This window comes from Citrus clementina, unplaced genomic scaffold, assembly GCF_000493195.1.
Source record: "Citrus clementina cultivar Clemenules unplaced genomic scaffold, Citrus_clementina_v1.0 scaffold_7, whole genome shotgun sequence".
NCBI lineage: Eukaryota > Viridiplantae > Streptophyta > Magnoliopsida > Sapindales > Rutaceae > Citrus > Citrus x clementina.
The window spans coordinates 15843130-15850285 of record NW_006262075.1 but is presented as its reverse complement, the minus strand read 5'-3'; the positions used below and the strand labels follow the sequence as shown (position 1 = coordinate 15850285).

Sequence of the window (7156 nt, the reverse complement as noted above, 5' to 3'; positions counted from 1 at the left end):
AAGATAGGCCTTTTTGTGGCTCTCTCCTAACTTGTATCATTAAATGGGTGATCAGCCGAAATAATGAATAAAAATAAATGCTATCAAAACAAAATACTACAGCAAACATGTAGTAACACATATTTTCAGTCAATAAACCATCAAGATTGTTTATCACTCAACTACAAATAAATTTAGTTCATGATTTGCAAAAGAAAAATAAAGAACAAAGTTTCAGCCATGAAACGCATCCCCATGAATAAATAGAAAACAAGAAAGCAAGAGAAGAATAAAAAGGACTGAGCTCCCAATCGATCTCTGCAATTTCTCCTCTTGTGCAGCCCTTAATCTCTCTCTTGAATCTTGTTTTTCTTTTGTTTCTTGTGGTTTTTCTCCTTGGGTGTCAACCCTCTTTATTTCTTATGATGTTTGCTTATTTTATAGCTGAAAATTAGGGTAAACGGAAGCCTAGGGCGCGCATAAGTCAGATTAGGAAACCGCAGATCGCAATTCTGTAAGTATCCCGTGCATAATTTTCTCTGTCGTTGTTCTAGGATTGCTGCAGCAATGGTTGCTACAGCAATGGTTCCTACAGCAACGACAACAACGACAATAGCAACTGTACTGTTCTAGATTTATTTCAATTTTTTTTATAGCCAAGTTTTTTTTCATCTTTTACAAGCCTTCATTCATTGAAATTTAAGCTTTCGGACACCTATAATTATGCATATGATTTAAGCACACAAATTTTTCTAAAACAATGTAATACAATGCAATTTATAATAAAATAGTTATTCATGCAAAGTAAAACTAAAATGCAATAAAAACATGTCATTTACTCTCAAAGTATTATTAATTTAAGTTTAAAAGTGCAATGATAACTCTCATTTCATAGAGTTACCAAGTGGCCTAACACCTACAAGTTAAAAAAAAAAGAAAAAAGAAAAAAATCTTAAAGATTGATAAAGATCAAATTCAGGCACATACATACAAGGCTAAAATTCTGTATAACGTAATAAAATTCTTACATTGACAAGTTTCCACAGCAGGAAAGATGACGAAGCTCCAGCTAGTACAGCACCTCATAAGCCACTAACAACATATTAACAGAAATTGAAAATAGCTTTCGAGAAGAAAATAACAATCGTCAGCCAATTCTTATTACCTTTTTACCCAGTAAAATTTTAATTGCTTATTTCATCCCTAGTGTTAAAATAGTAGCGAAAAAAATATACTGCCGAATTGAAAGTGTTACATTTTCACATAAATACACATTCACTCTTCAATATTGTGTGTTTTTTTTTACCGTTTTAACATTAGGGATAAAAATAGGATATTAAAAATTTTCTAAGACGAACTAATTTACTCATATTCCCAAGAAATAAATATCGACAAAGAAAATATTTTACTGACTCTTTCTTTGCCTAAGATGACAGGGAGCGTTCAAACGCCAAATTTTTTGTTGCCCTCAACATCAGGCCTATCCTATTGTAAATTCAAAACAAGTAAATTATATATGGCGATGATGGGCATGAGATAGAGTTTTAATTTTTTTTTTCAGGTACTTTATTTCTGAATTACCTTGACAAATGCGATTACAACGTTGAAGATTCTCATGAAAGCGGCTGCAAACAGTAATGTTTTTGTAAGTACTACATATCTACCAAGCACGTATTTCTGTAAATACCAAATCCATTTTGATTAGTTTAAGATTGTAATGAATTAAATGTACATATATGAGTGTAGCTTGACTGGTCACTCAAGTTTGATCGAGTAATAATAAGGAAAAAAAAAGAATTCGTAAACACCTGGACAAGTACCAAGAAAGGAAATTGAAGTGGAATTCTGTTCAGAGTGATGATGGTCAGTGCAGCCAGCAATGGATTTCCCTTCCATCGAAGAAAGGGATGCTGGAATATTGAGAAGAACAATTAGATGAACTTTAAAACAAATTTGGCGGTTATATACAACATATGCAAAGGCTAGGGACAACACAATTTGAAATTAGTCGGCTAATAATGAATTTATATTTCAACACAAGGAAATTGAAAGAAAAAGTTGCAAGTTTTATAACTGAATTGAGTTCTCATAAATTAAAAGCACTTAAATTTCTGATTTTGGATTTGTATTATGTTCTTCAAACATGTCAAATATACAGAACCAATTGATGCTTATTACATTGATCGAATAAGCAGCTCCAAGTATCCACCGTAAGATAAGGGCGATAACAGTTGGCGGAGATCGAAGCATAACCCCGATAGCCAGACTCAGAAAATTGAGATCAATCAATTAAAGGTTATATAATTTTGCAATAAATTGACAGTCCGTGTCCTAAGAATGCACCCGTCTTCACATGCCAATTAAACTGAAACGTGAAAAATGAACCCATGAGCTTAACTCATAATGAAATGCTAGACTCATGAGTTGGGCAGTCGTCTCGCACTTATATTTTTTGTTTAACTAATTCTTAGCTGATATAGGATTTATTTCCTTAACATCCCAGTCACTTGCGGGCTGATTTTTTGTGCACCTTGTCACGTGGTAGTTAAAGTAGTGTACGCCCACTGGTGCATAAGTTCGACTCTAATGCTATATAACATACTAAAGTCCACATATGCAAAAAAAGATTGTTAAAATTAATTAAGAATTGCCTCAAGTTTATATACTTGGCCTAAGAATCATTCTCAACCAATGTGAAAAAAAGTCCATTAAAAACCATTGTCGCGTATGGGCCATTCTTTTTTCCTTGTCCTTGTCACACGCAAACTAGTCATTTTTCCTTGCCCTAATGTATGATTTATTCTCAACCAAAGTAGGATTCTCCTTGATATCATCCATCACATGCAGACAGATCTTTATTGATTGGCTTTTGTCACGTGAAAAGGTAGAATAAGTTCGTTCGTGCATGTGTTTGGTTTTGATTCTATATAAAAGACCATGAACTTCTATTCAAAAGCTAGGTAATAAGTGAGGGTCGCCTTCAGCTTATGTATTTAATCTAAGATCAACAGTTCCTTTGGTTGGCCGTTTGCTTACCGTCAATGTAGATATTATAGCAACTGCAATTCCCTCTCCCATTCAAAAGTCTCCGGAGGACAATGTGAAGCTGATTTGTTAGCAAAGCAGCTAAAATTTTGAAGCAAGAAATAAGAAAAATATGGGTAGTTCTAGAGGTGGCCAATGGGCTGAAAGGCACGAGGCACGACATGTGTCAGTACAGCACGGCACGGCACGAGCACATTTGGGTAGAGCACGTGGCATGCCACGGCACGCATGTGGGCCGTGTTGGGCTTAGATTTTAGGCACATGGGCCTTAAAAGCCTGGCACGATTAGAGATTGACCAAAACATGGCACACGAAAAAGTACGCAATAAGCACGTTTCATTTTGTAGTGAAAGTAAACTTAAAATTTTATGATTTTATAAATAATTTGAATTTTTTAATATATTTTATTAGCCCAAGTTTTCAAAATTTATTTAATTCTTAGTTTAAAAAAATTGATTTATGTTTATAATTTATCAAATAAATAATTGATATCATAATTTTATAAAATGTGTATTAATATTATCATAAACTATGATATATGACTCTACGTAATTCCAAGTTAACAATTAACTTAACCCTTAAAAAAAAGTTATTATTGTTGTTGTTGTTAAGTACTAAGAAAGAATTCTAATATAGAGTCAAACTTAGTAATTAATATTACATTCTTTTATTATTATTAATTTATTATTATTGAATATGAACTTGAGTTTTAAATTCTTTATTCTATTAAATTTGAATAAAGACACATGGATCCAAAAAAGTATAAAGGCTTGAAAAAAATAAAACAACTTAGCATGTGCTCTTAAAAAAATAAAAAAGGAAAAAAACTTAGTGGGTTTTTTTTCTTAGGCACAGTACGGCACGTGTGGGTATGGCATGAGTGGGCACAGCACATGTGGTGGGCCAGGCCTAAGAAAAAAAAAATTAAGCACGGTACGAGTACAAACACGCATGGGCTTCCTTTGATGGGCCTGAGCCGGCACAACACGGCACGACCCGTTGGCCACCTCTACGTAGTTCTTGACTGATATACCTTGTCTATTTCAACATCCTACAATTCGTTTATGGCAGTCACAAAAATATTTATCATCACAGTGGGCACTATGGACTGTAATATTCATGACAAAGAATTAATGTTATCCAAATAAGCAAGCTGTTAGTTTCTCCGTCACTTAAAATTTACCTTCAATATTTGCACGAACAATGTGGAAGTCAAATCAGCAAGACTTTGTAGTTTGTACTGGAAGCAAAGAAGCTGAAATTATCCCTACAACCTGAAAGAAATTATTTGTCGGTCTAAAGAAACTTTATGTCATTGTATATAATCACATATGTATATGTGGTATGTATGTATATATGTATATATATAGACACACACACATATATATAAAGCAATACTAGTCCAAGCATAGGGACGGGAAAGACGATAGAATGCATATAACTTTTTGATCAAAACATCCACGAAGCTCGTTGAAACAATATTCTTATCCTGGGGTTTTGATGCATAACCATCTTATGGCGCCAAAGGAACTGTTGCTTTATTCAATTGTTTTTGTTTTCTATTGATTATATCTTCATTCTTTCCAATTTTATTGGTTAAATAAAATGAACTTCGTATGGAACATTCGATAGAGTACTTGTTGCTCTCACTTCTATTTACCAAGCCATTTATTTGCGTCAACGGCGACTGGAATGTTTTAACAGAACCTAAATGGACAAAAGAATAAAAAATTTATCAGATAAAGAGTTATTAATTAGCTTGAAAACTAGCCATTCCAAATAAAGCAGGGTAAGTGGCAGCCACATAACCAAGGATCAAAACGAAATAGAAAAAAAAAAAAGAAAAGAGTTTGCGTCTCATCAGCAATAATACTTGGCCACATCAATTTTGTACAAATGGTTATTGTGTTGTTTCTAACATTATTGTATTGGGAATTATTCTATTGTATGCCTACAAATGACATTTTGTACAAATAGGTATGGCTCTGGCATTATCGTATTGTTTCTAACATTATTGTATTAGGAATTATTGTATTTAGTTAATGCCTAAAAATGAACAGGGCTGTTAGCGTATTTTTTAATTACTCGGTCAACATTACTGATAAAATGATCAATAGAGTTCTCATGCTTACTAACTACAACATACATAGATAGATTTGACTACTTGACATGCTAATTTTTCATCTATTCCATGCATTATTTCGTGCAATGAAAAATGTGATTTATAGAAGCTTATGGCACTAACTGGAATCTAGAAGTTAGCTCAAGAGGTAGGGATTGCCTAAAACATATAATTTTAGTCCACTATTCACAATAATGTAGGGTATTTTCCTCAATATCCCCATGAAAGGGTGTAGGCCAACTTGTGGGTTTGGGTTTACCGTTTACTCTCATGCCATATAGAAGTCCATGAGTCTTAACTCGTATACAAAAGCTAGTTACTGAGGGTTGCCCAAATTTTTTATAATTAACTCAAGATTTATTCTTAGCAAATATGGGATATTATCCCTATCACCCTCATATGTGATATTATGGGCTTATGTGTCTAACTTGTACTCAAAAGTGAGTTCAAAAATTAAGGATTGCCTCAAGCTTATATGTGATATTATGGGCTTATGTGTCTAACTTGTACTCAAAAGTGAGTTCAAGAATTAAGGATTGCCTCAAGCTTGCATTATTTGTGCGTGAACCATTCTTTTACGGTGAAATTATAAAATACAACAGAATAAACAAAAAAGGGTGTAAATATAAATTATTTTATTTTATTGTTCTTAACACAGTAAATTATTATTTTAAAATTTTAATAACAAAAGAAATTTAATTGAAAATTAGATGTTCAGAGTTTCGTTTTTCAAGGGTGCAAGTAGACCCGCTTTGAAATTAATTAAAAAAAAATGCAAATGTCAACAAAAATGATTCAATATTAGACATTATTAAAATATTAGAATGAAGCTTACCAGCGTGTTGCAAAGGATTGTATTTGTAAGACAAGCTCGAACTTGAATTCATTTGAAGCAGCATGGTGATTTGCTTCTTTCTTTCTGCTTCACCGCGTAATGTTTGTTAATTTAATTAGATGATCATGATCGTACAAAGAACATGAATATATATAGCCAAAGACTCAAGTTTTTACACATTATGATAGCGTTTACATTTTATATTGGAGTGAGAATCTTAGGATTAGGAGTGTGGAATGGGAGCGGGAGTAAGTTGTTTACTTACACTGGAGTGAGAGTATGAAATTGTCTTGGATTGAGAGTAAATTATTTTAAATTACAGTTTTACCCATATTTAAAGAATTATAATTTTTAATTACAAAATTATTAAAAAATATATTTGAAAAATAAAATATTTATTTTATTATATTTATAAATTAATAATAATTATTAATATTCTTAATTATGTAAATCATAATTTTTATTAATTTTAATTTGAATTATGTAAATAAAAAAGTATTGATTATAGCAACACAAATGAAACATTATCATTGATAATATTGTACAAAATTAATATTTTCTTAAAATAAAATATTTATTATTATTAAATAAATAAATATAATAATATTATATTTTCAAATAAAGATAAAATATAGTAATATTATTAATTTTCTATGAGTATAATAATATTCTTTTTAAGTAATTTTAACTTAGAATCAATGCAAATTATTATTTTTAACTAAATAAAATAATATTATATTTAAATATGTTTAATATTATTATTTAATAAATTTAATTTATAAAATAACAACTAATATTATTTAAATAAATATAATATTATTAAATTTAATTTATAATATTATTAAATTTAATAAACTAAGTATTTTTATTATTATTATTTTTAATAAATGTAATTTATAATATAATATAATAATATTATTTAGATAAATATGATATTATTTATTTTATTTTATTAAATATTATTTATTTTATTTAAATATAAGGATAAAAATGGAAGAGGGGGGAGTGGATTCCCACTTCCACCTCCCCCCATGGGAGTGTGAATCCCACTTTCCACTCCAAAATTAGATGGGGCTCACGGAGTGAGATTCCCACTCTCCTTTACAAATTGTAAGTAAACATTAGAGTGAGAGAAATCCACACTCCTCACTCTCACTCTAAAAAATAAACACTAC

General features: G+C 30.8%; 1 pseudogene; it reads right to left on the bottom strand.

The window, feature by feature from the left end:
- Positions 1-868: 868 nt before the first annotated feature.
- On the bottom strand, positions 869-6045 carry LOC112096978 (annotated as a pseudogene).
- Positions 6046-7156: the final 1111 nt, after the last annotated feature.